At 46.0% G+C, this 19666-nt stretch overlaps 1 protein-coding gene across 2 annotated transcripts in view; it reads right to left on the reverse strand.

Moving 5' to 3' along the window:
• Positions 1–19666, reverse strand: part of RNF144B (ring finger protein 144B) — a 146001-nt gene that overhangs the window by 53112 nt on the left and 73223 nt on the right. Inside the window, exon 1 of one of the 2 annotated variants that reach the window (XM_084794709.1) lies at positions 11345–11866. The exons of the other annotated variant lie outside the window; for it this stretch is intronic. The gene's annotated coding sequence lies outside the window, so the exon portion shown is untranslated. Of the gene's footprint in view, positions 1–11344; positions 11867–19666 lie in introns of those variants that run through there. 2 annotated transcript variants of the gene reach the window in all.

Here is a 19666-nt window from a genome sequence, read left to right on the forward strand (position 1 = left end):
CTTTTTCTAGACTATGGCCAGATAATCATCACTCGGGTCATCTTCCCAATGCACCACACTCGAGGTCTCACCAATTTCCCCCTAACTACATCTTCTTCTCATCTGAATACAGCCAGTAAATTCTTCCTGAGTAGGGCAACAGGGACTTTCACAACTCAGAACCACCTCAGACCTCAAATATCAGTTACCCTTCAGAGCCAACTAGAGCCAGGCATGGTGGCACACATCTATAATCCCAGAACTCAGGAGGCAGAGGCAGGAGAATCTTTAGTTCAAAGTCAGCCTGGGCTATACAGTGAGATCACTGTAAATAAATAAGAATTTAAGATGCCAGTTGGGGGGGGGGGCGGTGCTACTGTGAAGACACAATGCTGTTCTTCAAATCTGGCTACTGCTCACTTTCTTATGGCCTTGCCTGGTATTGCTTTCCAGAAGGAAACTGCATATAGGGCTATTTAAAGCCGTGTGTGTGTGTGTGTGTGTGTGTGTGTGTGTGATGCCATGGTACACTTCTGTGGTCAAATGACAATAGGAGGGAGTTCGTTCTCTCCAGGGACTGAACTGTGCAGATTCTAGGAACTAACTTGATTTGAAAGGCTGACACTGGAAGTGCCTCTCACTGCTAAGATATCTCACTCTCTATATGGGACAAAAATTTTAATGTATTCCTGAAAACACAGACATAACTGGGTACCTCTTATAGGGTATCAGACACAGTTATGGTTTGTTTTGTTTGTTTATTTTCTGAGACAGGGTCTCTCTATGTAGCCTTGGCTGCCCTGCAACCCTCTATGTAAACAAGGATGGCCTCAGACTCACAGAGATCACCAGCCTCTGCCTTCCAAGTGCCAGGATTAAAGGTGTGCTCCACTCGACATGGCTCACAGTCATTTTTTTAAGACAGAACTATTGATTGTATTAAACAAGATCTACTGAAATCTAAACATGTCTCTTAGTCATAGCTAAGATTTTACTCCTTAGTTTGTGAGTTACCTGCCTAGAGGCCATGAAACCAAAGTTCTAAGAAGACTAAAAAGTAAGCCATATTTATACATAAAATATTTAAAACATAAAACCCTTTTACATTGCAGAGACGATGGATAGATGGTCTCACTAGCCACCCCATCCCCTCACTAGCCACCCCATCCCCTCACTAGCCACCCCATCCCCCTCACTAGCCACTCCATCCCCCTCACTAGCCACCCCATCCCCCTCACTAGCCACCCCATCCCCCTCACTAGCCACCCCATCCCCTCACTAGCCACCCCATCCCCTCACTAGCCACCCCATCCCCTCACTAGCCACCCCATCCCCCTCACTAGCCACCCCATCCCCCTCACTAGCCACCCCATCCCCTCACTAGCCACCCCATCCCCCTCACTAGCCACCCCATCCCCTCACTAGCCACCCCATCCCCCTCACTAGCCACCCCATCCCCTCACTAGCCACCCCATCCCCTCACTAGCCACCCCATCCCCTCACTAGCCACCCCATCCCCCTCACTAGCCACCCCATCCCCCTCACTAGCCACCCCATCCCCTCACTAGCCACCCCATCCCCCTCACTAGCCACCCCATCCCCTCACTAGCCACCCCATCCCCTCACTAGCCACCCCATCCCCCTCACTAGCCACCCCATCCCCTCACTAGCCACCCCATCCCCCTCACTAGCCACCCCATCCCCTCACTAGCCACCCCATCCCCCTCACTAGCCACCCCATCCCCTCACTAGCCACCCCATCCCCTCAGCAGCCACCCCATCCCCTCACTAGCCACCCCATCCCCTCACTAGCCACCCCATCCCCTCACTAGCCACCCCATCCCCCTCACTAGCCACCCCATCCCCCTCACTAGCCACCCCATCCCCTCACTAGCCACCCCATCCCCTCACTAGCCACCCCATCCCCTCACTAGCCACCCCATCCCCCTCACTAGCCACCCCATCCCCTCACTAGCCACCCCATCCCCCTCACTAGCCACCCCATCCCCTCACTAGCCACCCCATCCCCTCACTAGCCACCCCATCCCCTCACTAGCCACCCCATCCCCTCACTAGCCACCCCATCCCCTCACTAGCCACCCCATCCCCACACTAGCCACCCCATCCCCCACACTAGCCACTCCATCCCCTCACTAGCCACTCCATCCCCTCACTAGCCACCCCATCCCCCTCACTAGCCACCCCATCCCCCTCACTAGCCACCCCATCCCCTCACTAGCCACGCCATTGTAGGCATACAGGCATTTCATCCTCTTTCCCTTTCAGGCTTCAAGAAAAGCCTTCCTTCCAGAGAGAGCTGCCCGCTCACTCAGACCGGCCCACTGGCTTGTGTGGCTTGTTCTGCCTCACACTCTTAATCTAAGATAGGAAAGGGATTTTGATTTATCCACCCTCCCACTTGCAAGGTAACAATCATAATTACCTTTACAGTTATTACAAATGTAACTGTGCATCTCACTGGGTGTCCAGAATCCCCTGGGAAAGAATTTTGGCAGAGAGTACAAGGGCGTGCTGGAAAGAAGAGAAATCTGGCAGCTGCCTTCGGGTTTCAGCTTTCAAAGGCTTGTGGCAGGTTTCACTTGTTTATATATACCTAGCTCTATGGCCAGACCGTGCAAGGAAGGAAGATGGCTTTCAACCATCCTGTACAAAATTACCAGGAACAGAGAGGCCTTCTATCTGCTCCAAGTGTCTCTTGCACCACGAAGCGTTTGTTATGAGAAGCAAGTGCTGTCTGATAGGAAAGGGCAGGCAAGTCGCTTCCCTCCTGTGTTTTCATTAGGCTTGCCAAAGAAAGGAATACTTGAGAAGCTGTGCTGGAAGCACAGGACGCAGGAGGAATTTCCATATTCCGCTGGAGGCCTGAAAAAGCAATCTGCTCCCGAAACTCCGAGGGCGGTGAGAGCCAACATTCAGAGTATTTTTAACTTAGGTAGCTTGTGCCTGTTTGACTATTCAAAATCAGACAGTTACTGCGTGTGTATGTGTGTGTGTGTGTGTGTGTGTGTGTGTGTGTGTGTGTATGTGTACACATACACAAGATGATCTAATTGGAAGGAAAAGCATTTGATTAGGACACTAACGTAGTTATTTGGGAATCTCTCTAAGTTGTCTTAGCACCTCGCAAAACATTTAGAGAAATGGACAGAGCACAGTTACAGCGACTGAGCAGAAGAGAGAGCACCAGCAAAGTGAGTCGGCCGGGTAGTATTGATAAACCAGAACATCAGTACAAGTCTGGTAGTTCATCTGTGCTGAGGTCTTAATTCCCAGCTATGCTCCAATGACTCGAGAACAAGGACCAAACAGAAGAGGAATCACATGAATGCTCTCAAAATGTTGATGTGCCCTTGTAAGGCGCTGGGCTATTGTACAAGGAGGCTGGCTGCAGAGCTACAGGAGGGAGCTTCCAAGGGAAGGCTTTGAGAAGGGCAGGCCCTGTGGCAGTGCAGCTCAAGTGCCAGTTTGTGTAACGGATACAGGGTCTCAGGCTCTGTCTACTCTAGAAGAATTAGCAGAATGGAAGACGGCAATCTGAAGCTCTCGCCTCTGCCTTGGTAAGAAGTCTCTCCCTACACTGGCTAAGCACAGCAGTGAATGCATGTGGCTGTCCCTCAGCATTCACAAGGCATCAACTCAGAACATCCTCCCCTCCGGTGCCACAACTCAGACGCTCGTGTCCCTTATACTAAATGGCACGGTATCGCACATAACCAGTGCATACCCTCCCGAATGCCTTAAATAATAGCTAACGCAATATAAAAGCCATACGAATAATCATCATATTGTTTTGTTGAGGGAATGATGACAAGAAAAATCTGCATAAGCTTAGTACACATACAACTGTTTTTTTTTTTAAACATTCACTTCTGAAGGGATGGAGTGGTGCAGGCATCCTACGGTGCACAGTGTGGAGGTCAGAGGGCAACTTGCTGGGTAGTTTTCTCCTTCCTCAATGTAGGTCTCAGGAATCAAACTCAGGTTGCCAGGCTTGGCGGCAGCAAGGGTCCTTACCAACTGGATCGCTTTGCTGGCCCTTTCTGAATAGCTATTAAAAATTGTTTTATTTTCTCACTCTTATGTATGTATGTAGAGAGAGAGAGAGAGAGAGAGTGTGTGTGTGTGTGTGTGTGTGTGTGTGTGTGTGTATGTGTGTGTGTATGTGTGTGTGTGTGTGTGTGTGCGCGCGCGCGCGCGCACACACGAGGCAGTGCCAACAGGAGCCAAAAGAGGGCAACAGATCCCCTAGAGCTAGAGCCACAGATAATCAATCTGATAAAGATGCTGGGAACCAAGCTCCGGTCCTATGCAAGAGCAATGTTTGCTCTTAACTGTTGAGCCAATTTTCCAGCCCCACTTTCTGAATACTTTCGACTCGCCATCAAAATCCACAGATTTGGAACCTCAAAACGCAGACGCTGATTGCACTGTTGTTGACCTTTGCGCTGCAGTGCAGTGGAGTAGTTTATTTTAGCTACTGGCTCATGTTTTTTTTAACAGGACCAATTGACGACTTAACTAGTGCTGGGTAAGGCTAGTAAACTGCCACCATTAGTCGTTAGCTGACGCTGCGCTCTAAACCGGGTCTCGAATGGCAGGCAGGTGTAGTCACTGGGAGTGTAGCTAGAGCAACAGCAAGGGCAGCAGAGGTGCTAAGGAAGGCAAGGGCTCCTGGCAGCCCTCCACAGTAGGCAGTGTGCTTGCCTTTCCTACTTGGCTCTCTGACCAATGTTCCGATCATTCGGGGACAAGATGAACCAGTGCGTTTCAGTAACATCACCAGCAGGTCCCCTGCCCGCCCCGTGACAGCAAGAGTGGGTGGATCGCGGGCAGACTCACCAGGACTCAGGGAAAGACGACTTCTGAAGCATGGTTCATATCTATGCAGCTGCCTTTCAAGCGAATAGTGCTCAAAGCCAGGGAGCACAAACAAGATGTTCCTCATAAGGGACTTGGTGGCTATTGATACCAGAGATGAGGGGATCTTCAGTGGCATCGGCGAGCCCAAGAAATATTTAGTTCTTAGATGTGATGGGTGTTGATGCCCATCCCCCCAACCTCGAGGCAGTAGGGCTGAGAAGTGTGGCTTGAAAAGGATGTCTCTCTTCGCCCTCATCTCATGGCTTCAGCCAGAGAAACTGAGAGACAAAGACCAGACACCTAAGCCAACAATTCCTTGGTCTTAAAAACCTTCGTCTCCACAGTTTCACTGACAGAAGTAAGATCACAACTTTGTAGCTTGCAGACCACAATCTTCTGGGAACAGCACTGATACGTGAACTCAGTCATGCACTGCTTAACAACTGGGGAGGTCTGGTCACTGTGTGAGCACCCTAACAACTGGGCAGATCTGGTCACTGTGTGAGCACCCTCATGCACCACACAAGCCTAGAGGGCATGAGTGGGTCACTCAGCCTGGCTTTTCACTGTAATAAGGGACATGGTGAACACAAGACAAGAGGCTGTGAAAGGTGGCCTGAAGCTTCACAGCAGACACTTTTTAAATACACAGTGGTAGTAGATTCAAATAACAATAAAAACACAACACAATCAGTAACGTTATTGCGCATTACCATCACCAACTATTGCCTATCAGATGTAACTGTATGGCCTGGGTTGCTGTGCAACAGGCATTGCACTGCCTTTGTTTATGCCGGAACAGTCACAACACATACAGAATTTACTGTGGCACCTCATTCGGCTATAGGAATACACTTGCTTTGTTATAATCAGTGGGACCACCATCACATGCACAGAAAGTAGGCGATATGTGGAAATGTTATACCCAGTGTTTAACTATCACCATCATCTTTTTGTTGAGTGGAAAAGAAGAAAGAGCATGAGGAAGGAGGCACGGGAGCATCTTTAGGGAAGGAGCAGCGTCCCACATAGCCCAGGATAGCCCTGAGTTTCAACATTCTCCTGACTCTATCTCCTGAGGGCAAGGATTATAGGCAAGCACCATCATGCCTGGCCTTATGCGGTGCTGGGGCCTGGGCCTGGGATTCATGCACACTAGGCAAGCACTCCACTGGCTGAACTACATCTACAGTGCCAGGAAGGGTGTCTTAAGTCTCACCAAGGACTATTTCCTAAAGAATAAGTTCTCTGCTGCTTACAATTCACAGATGAATAAAGTCCAGGAAACTATTTTAATGAGACCCAACTTTAAAATGTTTTCTCTACAGAATAAATGTTGGAAGAGATATGTGAACATGACCATCTCTCTGTGTGTGTGTGTGTGTGTATGTGTGTGTGTGTGTGTTTACATCATGACATAGTAACCCTAACCCTCCAGAGTATAGTGCATCTGAGATGTCTAGTTTTATCCTTATAAAACACTATTCCCCTTTCTCAAAAAAACAAAAAACAAAAAACCTCAATCCCTTTTTCTTGTCCTTATTCCACGTTCTCTTTATACTGCAGAGTGAGGTCCAAGACGTAGAAACCCCTTCCAGTTTTCACAGCCATGCAAACTTAGCAGAGAAGGTAGGAGTGTGTATGAGGCCTATGGCTCGCTGCTCTTGGCCTGTGGCTTTACACTCACCATGACAGCTCCCTCCTCACCACCGGCCATGTCCTGCCCACCCCTTCCTTTAATCATTGGTTCTCTCACCTCCCACAAGTATTCACCCAGCCCCACTGAATAATTTTCTTCCCCCTTGCCTGGCACAACAACAAAGCCCCAAAAGCAGGAAGGAATGCCTCTGACAGGCAGGTTGGACAATAATGTAATTAACAGACCGAGGAGACGTGGCGCTTCAGAAAGCTACAGAAAACAAGGCTCAGGCTGACTTCTAGGGTCAGGACATTACCAGGAAACCACAGTCACCAAAGCATGAATGTCTAAACCAAAAAGAAAAAATACTGCTCTCCAAATGAATAAAAGTATATATAAATATTGTTCCCTCCTGTAAAACTTGTAAGCTTCCAGAGAAATTTTAATGAGAAACAAATTTTCATGAGACCAGCTTGGAAGTGGAATTGCTGACCTCCCACTGAAGGAGGTTTGGGACATAGATTTTTGCATTGCCTTTCCCAAATACTCTTGTAACCAGAATCTATAATGGAAGAAACAAAGTCAAACCACAGTGAACCAAATTCCATACCTGTTAGATAATGGGTCATTAAGGTGATAAAACCCAGCCCCTATGTACAGAAGGAAGCTAGTTGGGGACATTCTCAGCAGATGATGTCACATAATACAGGAAAACTTGTGGATCTATGGTTTCAGTCACCATTCCATGAGAGAGAGGAGAGAATTCCCTTATTCTGTCTTCTCGATGAACAAGTTGACAGAAAGGTCCAGTTCAAACTCATGACTTCAGGGGAATTAATTAGACTTCAGGGATGCAAACCTTCCAAAGCATGTTCCTAATCAATATGACCAGACATGGAACCTCCTTGCTCTAAACATGAGGTGTGTGATTGATTCAAATGGTGTTTTCCACCTAAACCATGGCCTGGAGAGATGGCCCAGCAGTTACAAGTCCTTACTGCTTTTGAAAAGGACCCAGAACCCACAGTATGGATCCCAGCACCACAGTAGGTGACTCACAACATCTGTAATTGTAGCTCCAGGGAGTCTGATACCCCCTGGCCTCTATGGGCACCTGCATATACATACATGGTGCACCCAAACTCACACAGGCACATGTTCATCAAATAGATTAAGTATTTTAGTAATAAGAAAGGAAAAAACAAAGAATCCAATTACACACAAGAAACTGTTTATACCATGTTGGAGGAGTGCTGGTCACTTTTACTCTCTGAAACGTAGTTTTTCATTTTGTTTGTTTTAAGACTTTTTTTTTAATGTGTATGACTGTTTTGCCTGCATGTATGTACATGAACCACATGTATGACTGATGCCCACAGAGGCCAGAAGAAGGCATCAGATGCCCTGAAAATGGAGTTACAATGTGGGTGCTAGGAACCAAAGCTGGGTCCTACATCCTCTTAACTTCTGAGCGACCTCTCCACTCCCCAAGCTTTCTGTTTTTAATAACTACTGAAGTGTGCTGCAGTAGCTTTAGAACTACTCAAAGTCCGGTTAACAATAGCAAATGCCAAATTTAAATGAAAAAAAAAAGTTAGTATAAAACTAACATCTCACCTAAAGGTGAAAATAAATTAATAAGCGGGGTGTAGTGGTGCACACCTGTGATCCTAGCACTCGGAAGGCAGAGGCAGGTGGATCTCTGTTGAGTATCAGGCCAGCCTGGTCTACAAAGTGAGTCCAGGACAGCCAAGGCTACACAGAAAAACCCTGTCACAAAAACAAAAACAAAAACAAATTAAAATAGGATTGTGAGATAGCTCAGCTGGGAAAGGCATTTACTGACAAGTCTGACCTCTCGATTTTGTTACCCAGAAGCCACAAGGTGAAAAATCCTGTAAATCGTCCTTTGACCTCCACACACACAATCAATCCATCAGTAGGGTCCTTTTAAAAAAAAAAAATCTAACATAAATGTTCAAGGCTGAGGGTATAGGTCAGGGGGAGAGGACCAAACTATCATATGTGGGGTCTTGGGTGTAAACCTCTGCACTGCAAAATCAGACAAAGTGAGACAAACAGACGCAGGTGTGGTCACAGCTCCAACTTACATAAGACTCAAATGATATCAGGAAAAAACAGCATCAAAAATCAAGTAACAAAAAGCACGTGGCTGAAATGAAAAAACATCAAAACAGTTTTTGTATTCTGTAAAAACACTATAAATAGAGGTTTCCACCTAAATCAAACTTGATTCCAAGGTACCAATTCCCCCAGGACAGAGGCCACCACATGTGGCACATCTTTATGTCCCCCAGCATCTAGCACCTTGAAAAGAGTCACTAAACAATAGATCAATTTTGTGACTATATTCTAAAGGCCTGGTTCTCATCCGCATTTACTCCTAATAAATCAAAAGCAGAGACATTGGTAAGTTAGTATAACTAGGAAGTGTCTACAAGCTAAGGCAGAAATCTCCAGAGAAAATGTCTCTAAACTGCAGAGCAGTAGCCTCAGACACCCACTCCTTAAAGTGCTAAGCATGACTCGAGTGGCAGCCTGGTCCCTTTCCCACATCCAGAATAATCAGTTGCACAAAGCAGGGTCCGTCTGCAGAACGGTTGAGACTCTGTTCTTGCCCTAGCTCCTGAGGGGGGATGATTCCTATCCGCTGGCTTAGCTGGTTAGATACCAAATACCAGGAATCCCACCTAAGGAAAGAACACGTGGTCATATCAAAGCCAGGGGAGACACAGAAGGCTGGACTAGCAGAAGCTTCAGAGAAACAATCCCCAGTGTGTCTAAATGTTCCTAGGCTTCTAAAATATTGAAACAATTTTTCCAGAAAGAAATTTCAAATACACTTTTTTTTTTCCTGATTAAAAGTATTCACACTGTTGAAAAGAAAGATGTTTTCCAGGAAGCTGGATGGTCTTGCTGGGTAGATAAAACAAACTTTTTTCTTTCTAGAGAGCGCATACTCGCCCTTTTGCTTGTACAATTTGGCCATAAAAACCGGACTCATAATCTGAGATCCCAAAACTGATTATTTTTAAAAGACATGTCTTACGCTGACCTAGTTTAGAAATCTGGATGCCTTGAGAACTGCCAGTGAACGGAGGCCATTCATGAGAATGAGGCTTTGGAATGCTCAGAATATTCTTCGGGGCTCAGCACAAAGATAGTTGGCATCAATGACTGTAAATATTTGTAAAAACCCTGGGTAAATGGTCGGTGTTTGGCCACACTGAGGCCTGCCTTCCAGCCTTGACTTATCTAGGGTGACTGGCCTGGGGGATTTTTAGGTCAAGTTTTCTCTTACTATTTATTTTAAATAAAAAGCCAAGCATGCCCATTCTGCTATTTGACAACTTTTTCACGTTCACTGCACATGTTAAATCTTGCTATTTTTCACTCATTCAGATAGGCATTTTAGAAGGTGCTTTAGAAACAGAACTAACTCACTCTGTCTCCCTCTGCTTCTCCGTCTCTCCCTCCCTCCCTCCCTCCATCACTTCCAACTTGATGCTCACTCAAAAGCAGAAAATGCCAACCAAAGGTGCACAAGGGTACGAGGTGGATGAACTGGTAGCCTTGGACTTCATAATGTAGCTGTCTCCAAGCGGCTTTATGGATCTGCCTTGGATTTCATTCCTCCTTTTTCCCTCTCTTTCTCTCCAAGGTCGGTTCAGAAATACTTAAGGGTCTGATCCCCGTGACAGAAAGGAGTAAGGTTTACAAAGATCCAGGAAGGAGGTGGGAGCCAGCTAGGAATGGATGCAGAGACCAAGAAATTCACTTCAGAGAAAGCTGCAGCAGCTACTTTAGCTGCCAGCAACCCAGTGGAGACTGACTGGACTCCTTTTTGCCTCTTACCCACACCCTAAAAACTGAGTCATCTCAAAGTTCATTTATTTTGCTTCTGGGCAGGGACACCCCTCATCCGCTGCTTCGGAAATGCTGAAGACATCTTTCAAACCTCCCCGTGTTCACATCAACAGTCAGAAATGCCTAACCGGAGCCCCGATGGCCGCGTTAAGATTTACAGCTCAGGTTTTGATAAGGGACCTGGGGCTGAAAGCAAGAAGAAAGTGACAGGCACAGTGGAAACACACAGAGAACTGTACTCTCAGAAATGAGCGGGTAGAGGGGTGTGCATCGTGAGGGCTGACAGCGGAATCTCTGAGACTACCAAGAAAAGGGGCCCTAGATGGGGTTAGCCAAGATACCTTCCCTCCGTGAAAACAGATCAGTTTCATTTTGACATCAACTTGAAAATAGAGCAGAGCCTCAAAATCAATTTCTCTCTCTCTCTCTCTCTCTCTCTCTCTCTCTCTCTCTCTCTCTCTCTCTCTCTCTCTCTCTCTCATCAGCAATTACCTGATAAAAAATAATCACCATTACCATACTGTGTAGCCCAGACTCCACCATTAACGTAACATAATAGTCATAGCTTTGTGTGTCAACATGTTACTGTGCGTTTCCAAATAACAGAAGGTAGACAGCCAAGACAATGCCAACTGTCAGTCTCTCCTCAAGAAACACCAGAGGACTGGTCCAATACGCAATTTATGACACAGTTTATAAAGATCGTCTTATCAGAAATGAAACTAATTTGTTTCGACCTTTTCAAAGGCACTTGTTTTTGTTTTTGTCTTTTTAAAGTTAACAGGTGTTTGAGGCACTCAAAATGCATGCAGTTCTGCATGGCTTAAGCCATGAAAACAGAATTTAGCAAAATCCACGGAGTAGTAGCCTCAGTCCTGTCCCTCTCTTAAGCTAGCAGCCTTCCTGGCTTGCACCGCCTGCATCCATCCTGAGCACAAGCACCCCTTCTAGACCTACCTGGCTGGGGCGGAGGTCCTCGGACTGCTGGCTTCTCTCTAGCAGGTCCAGCCTGCGCCAGCCTGGGCAGCTGGCACACGGGGGAGGAGGGACTCTCTCATTCTCTTTCCCCTCTCGCAGCGCAGCGTGCTCTGCCTGGCTGACAGCTTTACACTTTTGCAGGATTGCCACAGGACTCCACGCCCAGACCTACAGCTCGGGAAGAGGAGGAGTCCCTCTCCGCCTCCTTGTCTTGACAGGCAGGAACCTTGCAGAACCAGCCAGCGGCTTTGGGCGCAGCAGTCAGAGCGTTTATTTATACAGGAAGCTCGGCGCCGCACTTCCTACTTTCCATCTGGGTCGCTCTTCGACTGCAGGTGATAGCCTTAACCCTGTCCGATCCCATGCAGGCAGAGCGCAAAGCTCTCCGGTTGGGATCTGGAGTCGACCGGGAATCCCGAGCTGGGTGGCGCTAGCCACCCCACTGCGCTTCCTCTTGCCAGCCCACAAGCTTCACTTTGGCCTTTAGCTCTTGCTGTCTTTCTGTGTGTATCTTCACCGGCCACCACCTTTTCTCTTTTACTTTTAACAGCCTCCTCCGCTCCCCTCAAGTACCCCCCTCAAGCTCCACCCTCCCACCCCACCCCCACCCCATCCCCACCCCACCCCTGGCACATCTTCTCAAGTATGTACCTGTCTGTCCACGTGCATCTGATGTGGGCAAATGTAGTTAGGAGAGGTCTTAGTTTACTTAGCCATGATTTCACTTCAAGTGCTTTGTCAACAAATAGTGTGAAAAGCACACCAGTAACGAAACTAGTTGTTTTCTTTCTTAATGACAATCCAGAAACAGGAGTAGCATGCCATAGCTGTGGGCACTTAATTAGTACTGTACTTTTAATGAATGGAAGGCTTCTCCCTCTCACTGCCGGGGATAGGGGGGTGGGGGGAGGGGAACCCATAGGTCACAAATACAAGCCCAAACCAGTTTTAAAAGAGCCTTCCTCTGGCACAGGGATTTTTCTGTGGGCTCTCTGCAACCTTGCTTTACCTTAGCAGCTAACGAAGGCCTGAGAGGAATAGGCTCACAGATGCCAAAAACTAGGGCCCTTGAAAAGGTGGAAGCAGCAGGGCAGTGGTGGTGCACGCCTTTAATCCCAGCAGAGGGAGAGGCAGAGGCAGGCAGATCGCTGTGAGTTCAAGGCCAGCCTAGTTTACAAAGTTAGTCCACGACAGCCAAGGCTACACAGAGAAACCCTGTCTTGAAAAACCAAAACAAACAAACAAACAAACCAAAAAACAAAAAAGAAAACAAAACAGAAAGAAAGAAAGAAAAAGGTGGAAGCAAATTAGTTTCATTTTTAATAAAGACCAAGCTGTGATGGTACACTCAGGAGGCAGGGGCAGGCAGATCTCTGAGTTTGAAGCCAGCCTGGTCTACAGAGTGACCAAAGCTACACAGAGAAACCCTGTTTTGGCGCACCCCCTCCCAAAAAAAAGAGGGGACCTAAACTCATACAACCAAAGGCCATTTGAGCTTGCAAAGATATTTGAACCCAAACAAGTGAGTTTAAAGACAGTGCATGGGGAGGTTTAAGTATCTGGCTCAAGGGAGACCTGAAATTAGGTCAGAATCTGGATTAGTGAGAAAGATAAGTATTTAGTGAAGACTATGAGGAAGAACAGCTGGCCTCAGATTGAGTGGGCTTGGGGCCCCAAATCACCTCCCTCCAGAAAGATTGTTGGTATAGTAACCATTCCCGATGGAAAAGAGACAGGAAAGATAAACAGAACCCTTCCTAACAGGGCAGATCGTTCCTTAGGGTTGATGCCAGTCTCCCGAGCTTCAAGCCAAAGTTCAACACAGAGTCCACTTTTTCCATCACCCTGCAATTAAGGTGGTGGCTCTTATCAGCAAGATAAGGGAGAAGCCACCGCCAATATGAATGAAAATACAGGTTAGGCAATAATCATACTGCTTTTGGACACAGTGACACACACACACACACACACACACACACACACACACACACACATATAACTGAACATCGCCATTATTTTCAACCATGCAAATTTACAAAAGTTGCAGTCAAAGTTTAACACTAAATATGCTGAGAGTTGCAAGAATACACAAATGACTCTTTCAGATCTATCTAAGGGGTCTGTAGGTAAACAGTCATCCCCCACGCCCCAGTGTTTACCGAGCTCTCAGATAAGCTGCCTGGGGCTAGGAAGATAAAGGTAAGGAAAACAATAGCCCTGTCCCTTAAGACTTCTCAGCCCAGGTGACGGTGAGACAAACAAACCCTTGTGACCAGGCAGCACACTTGAAGACCACATGCTGTGGCAACTAGGGGAAGAGTCAACAAGGCAATCAAGAAACAGACCTTTCACCTCAGGATTCAGTTTGGGTCTTCACATAGCTTAGAGGCAGATGATGCGGGGATGACTGAGCCAGGCAAAGCAGGTGGCCGGTGACATGAGGTTAGACTTAGACTGGAGAGTTTAGAGAAGCTTCTCCTAAGGTAGACACGCCTGAAGAAAGAAGGGCTAAGGTGCAAAGGAAAAGAGACTTCAGAAGCAGAACTGATGGAATTTGGCATCTATTTGGATGTAGGAGATGAGGCCAAGCAGAGACCAGGCTGCTGGCGTAGCTGGGGCTGCGGGATGGTTAAGAGAAGTGGAAAGATGAAGATGCCACACCAACCCTGCAGAATCTCACCAGTCTCTAAGCTGAGGCCCAGGCCCATCTGCTGGGCCATCCAAACAGAGCTGACCGAGTAGAAAGCCATTTAGGAACTGCACTGATTTAGGCAGTGGCTACCATTGAAATTACCAAGAGGTAAGGTCACCCACAGAAAGCAACATTCTGTAAGGGAAGCACGGGTTTACTCCCACAAACTCTACCACCCACTCTTAATAGTTATGTGACTTCCCACAAGTTATTTAACATTAATCCAGTCAAACTCGGTCTTTTCCCGTAATATAAGAAGGATGAAAGTCAGGGGAGATGGCTCAGTGGTTAAGAGCACTGGCTGCTCTTCCAGAGGACCAGGGCTCAATTTCCAGCACCCACAAGGCAGCTCACAGCTGTAATTCCAGTCCCGAGGGGATCAGATGTCCTCTTCTTGCTTCCAAGGGCACTGCATGCACGTCATACCCAGACACACATGCAGGCTGAATACTGACACTTAAACTGTTTTCTTAAAGTTTGGTGCACAGTGTACTAGTTGTTGTGAAAGTAAATGAGAGATCTGTAAAGTTGCTAGCACGGTGCCTCATGAGACGGAAGCTCTTGCTCTCTCCAAATCCTAGGAAGGGGAACACAGTATGAGGCTCTGGGATGGGGCAATGCTCGGCACTACACTGCGGTCCTGGCCCGGGATAAAATAGGAACCGAGTCAGTGCTACACATCAAGAAGGGAAGTGGAAAAAGGAAGGAAGGAAAGGGACTAAAGAAAGAAGCCAGAGATATATTATCGGGTAGGAAGAAGGAAGCCCTCATGCTGCCTGAGAAAGAATTGCCTCATTGGACTAGAAAAATAAATAGCCCACTGATATGTCTCAGAAGCAAACCTAAGCACCATAATCTAGAAAGTATTTTTATCTTTCTGAGTGAGAACATGGTTTATAAATTGCTCATCAGTATAATCCTACTGACCACCATCGGAATAAAAGTTCCTTTCTTTTTTTAATTTTCATTTTTAAAAAAGGTTTTATTTTATTTGTTTTATGTATGAGTGTTCCATCTGCATACACACCTGCATGTCAGAAGAGGGCATCAGATTTCAGTATAGATGGTTGTGAGCCACCATGTGGTTGCTGGGGATTGAATTTAGGACCTCTGGAAGAGCAGACAGTGCTCTCATCCACTGAGCTATCTCTCCAGCCCCAAAGGTTCCTTTCTTAATCTGAATTTCAGATCTTCCCAAAGAAAGCCATATCAAAATCTTGATTAATAATAATTAAAATATGTTAACTTATAATATAGTCACATTCATATAAAAGCAATACACAATTAAAGCCAAAGCAAATTTAAAGTTTTCAAAGCAGATGTGATGGCACATATGCCAGCACTTAGGAGGCTGAGGCAGGAGGATTGCCACACATTTGAAGGCAGCCTGGGCTACATAGGAACATCCTCTAATTAAAAAAAAAAAACATTTTTTAAAAAAGGAAAAACAGAAAAGTTTTCCCCAAATCTGAGACCAATGAATTGGAAATAATCATCATTTCATGTATGTATAAAGCAATAATAATATATATATTATGTAATGGGCAGTGTTATAAAACCATTGTAGTCTGGCATAAGAAAAGACTAGATGGGCTATCAAGATGGCTCATCAGTATAGGTAATTGCTACTAAGCCTAGTTTGATCCCTGGAACCTACATGTTGGTTGTGAGACTGCCGGTCCTGACAAATTGTCCTCTGACCTCTACATCCACACCCTCCACCACACCAAATACATATTCAATATTTATCTTTTTATTTAAGTTATGCTTTGATAGGTATGGTAGCAGACGTCCATAAATGCAGCACTCAAGCAGCCAGGGCAAGAATGTCATGAGTTATATAGGCCAGCCTGGGCTACATAGCAAACAAGACCTTCTCTCAAAATGAAAATTCATTTTCACAATAAACTTTAAAGTCAAACAATTCAGTCACAATTTTCCTAACAATTCTCTGTTGGTTCCACAAATTAGATAAAATAAACCTTTCAAAGTAATAAATCAAGCAAACCTTTATGTGAAACATTTGGCACATCAGTATAAAGCTAGCAAAATTTAACTGTGCAAAGCCCTTTTCTGATATCAGAGCCAGCTAAACAGCTATCATTTCATTTCATACATGTGTAAAGAAAGCGTCACATTCAAAATGGGGAAAATTGAGTTGGAAAAGTCACATGATCTCATTGAAACGTCTCTCTCCACAGCCTGAAGCACAACACAGCAGGAGCATAGCTGCACTCCTGCAGCTTTCAGGCTCACACTGCCATGTTGGGTATCTCACACTGCCATGTTGGGTATCTCACACTGCCATGTTGGGTATCTCACACTGCCATGTTGGGGAGCTCACACTGCCATGTTGGGGAGCTCACACTGCCATGTTGGGGAGCTCACACTGCCATGTTGGGGAGCTCACACTGCCATGTTGGGGAGCTCATGCTGCCATGTTGGGGAGAAGCAGCCTTAAGATTATTACAGACTTTGGAAGTTCACACCTATGCTGCTTCAGTGGACTTGAAGATTACACAACCATTACCACCTTCATGGAAAAACTGAAATTTGGTTGTTAAATTTTCATGAGTCACACCTTTTTTAGTTCATTTTCTAAGAAGGGCCCCTTTCAAAATGGCATCTAATGTGGTAAACTCATATATAAATCACAAGCTTCTAGCACACAAAAATGGCAAAAACCACTGTGCCGAGGCCACATAAACTCCTTGTGTTTCTGCATGATCTCACCAGCAGGCAGCCTGGCGGCTTCCTATCAACTGTGGGGTGGGACGAGTTAGTTGTACTTAGCTACCAAAGTAGGGGCATCTTTCATCTCCCCAGCGAGTACCTTACAAGCAGGAAGGATGGCATTAGCTAACCTTCACTTGGAAAAGAACTGGGGGAGAATGGGGGTTACACCTGTCATGTTTCAAAGTTAAGTGCAGTCAAAAATAAAAAATGCTCTTCAAAGCATGGCACCCACAATAACTGCGTCGGATGAGACTGTCCTCAGATCTGATGTGTGCCATGGAAGACTACCACCCACCTTGTTCTGCTGCGCCCTTACACGTCTCTTAAAAACAGCAAAGTCCGGAGCCGGGTGGGCAGCAAGAGGCTCATGGGACGAAGCAGTGCGGGGCTTCTGCAGTGCCCGACCCACTGGAGCTCTCTGCTTAGGTCAGTTTGGGTCATATATACTTCACTTAAAAAAGAACCACTTCTCCTGTTTTTTAAATTAGCTATTGTCTGAGTTTTGCACCTGTTATCCCCTAACTTGCCTTCCCTAAAACTTGCACGTGGTCGTGTCTATCTGCATCCCTAATCTTTGATATTTTACTGAATCTTCGCAAGATTCTGTCACTTCTACCCCTGGTGTGTTTTTCTTCTGTTCCATTAACTCTAACTTATCATCGCTTCTTCTCACTCATATGTGTGTGCAGGAGTTATTTTTGAAGGGTTTTCTCCAGGGAGTGGGTGTCTCATCAGCTGGCCTGCATTTCATGGGGAAAAAAAATTTACTGGAACAGAATTTTCCTTTGGTAAAGTTTTTATTATATGCAATGCCCTAAAGATTTGAGCTTAACATTCCCTTTTCTGTGGCTGGGGGGGGGGGGGGGGCGGGGGGAGGGAGGATCATTTTTCTTTGGAAGAATATTTCCTCATTTTCAAGAAGTTATGTTTAGGTCTGTATATTTAGCACTGATTTCTCATGTAATGGGTTCTGATGTGCAGGTGTAGCCTTCGAAACCCCTCATATCTTATGCATGCTACAGTTTTACCTGCTTCTCCTTTTGTCGCACGTACCCAAAGACTTGCTCTCTGAGATATCTCACGGTCCCTGAGAGCAGGTCACCGGTCCTAACCTTCTCAAGGGCAAGTCTGCGGCTGAAGTTGCACTAAGGAGTTACAGCCCTTTTCCAGCTTGTGTAGCACTCTACCTTCAATGCCCAGTACCAGAAAAAAAAAAAAGAAAGAAAAAAAGAAAAAAACTAAAGATAATAAATAAATCAGCTGGGCCTAGTGACTCGCACCTGTAATACCAGCATGGAGAAGGAGGAGCCAGGATGATTGCCAGAGTTTGAAACAGACGGGGCTACATAGTGAGTTTCATTTCTGCCTGGGCTACCGTGTGAGACCCTGTTTTTCAAAAGAAAAAAAGGAGGGAAAAAAGATGGAAGGAAGGAGGGAAAATCACAGCAGTATAATTGTTCGTGTTTCATCATCCCATCACAAGTGTATTCTACTCTGCCCGTCTGGAACCATCGCACCTCTAGATAGAAAACAAGGCACCTAATTATTTTAATAGTCAGATGATTGTATCATCTTGGAATTTAATCAAAACAAATCAAAGACATGTAAGCTCCTCTCTTGTGCTTGGCGGAACCCTGGCTTCAATTTTCCCTTTCAGCTGTTTTCAGTCCCCTTCAGCACTGCAATGGACAAACCCGCTGCCCACCTGTGATACATGAGAAAAGAAAAAAAAACAAAACCAAAAAACCTGTGTCTTGTGTATGAAGAAGGTTTGGCAAGGTAAAGGGACACAGCTATCTGTAAAACAAGTAAGTGCTGAAACGTGTGTGTGTGTGTGTGTGTGTGTGTGTGTGTGTGTGTGTTGCTGTTATTGTTGCTGCTTGCTGCTGCTGCAGCAGCTGCTGTTGTTTTTTAACTAGGCTTTCTCTACGTACTCCTAGCCATCCTGGAACTCACTATATAGACCAGGCTAACTCTCCCAGGGCTGCCTCACCTCCCTAAGTATCCTGTTTTTAAATAGTTAGTGGCTGGCACTCCAGGAAAGTGTCAACAAAACACAGTATATGCATTAAGTTGTCCCCACTGTGGGACAAGCTTAACCATTTGAGGTTCAGTTGAGACTCCAGTCATTTCCACCTGTACGGCAAGAAAAACACCCTTGAGCCCGCTAAGATGTCAGCCTGTGACTTCAGCAAACATTTGCTCAAAGATAGACAGACCCTCCCCTCTACTTGGAAGTCACTATTATGTAATAAATAAATAAATAAATAAATAAATATTTAAACACTTTTCATCAAATGACCTCATGAAATGCAATCCTACACCTGGATTTTACACAGTCGATCAGCACATCACAGAGGCGGCTGGCTAACCGTCTAAATAACTACTGCAAACGGAACAAAATGCGAGGCAGCCGACACCGCCATGCTCTTCATCGTCTCATGCCTCCTCGCTTCCGCTTCCGGTCTGAGCTCCGGACACAGAGGCCGTTCTTCCTTGCCCCGGCTACTGACGGACAGCCCCTCCTCCCACAAGACGTTACTCAAGGTTTATCATCTTCCTAATTAATTTTTAAAGTCGGGGTGCAAAACAATGAGGTTCATCATGGCATTTTTCACAGTATCCATCGCTGGACCTCGTTCTTACTTGTCCCTCCCATAACCCATCAGTCACCTCTCTCTCTCTTCGGCTGGACTCCTCCTGCTGTCTTGTCACATTCACACACATGTGCGCGTATATTATTTTTGTATATATATGCCTATATGTGTATGGTTTTTTTTTTCACTTTGCAGAATCGCAAAGGCATGAACATCATTACCCCTTCTGTCAGGACAGAGTAGAGAGCATCCTATATAATAGTCTTGATGTAAGCA

This window comes from Acomys minous (assembly GCF_964271855.1).
Source record: "Acomys minous genome assembly, chromosome: 9".
NCBI classification, from domain to species: Eukaryota; Metazoa; Chordata; class Mammalia; order Rodentia; family Muridae; genus Acomys; species Acomys minous.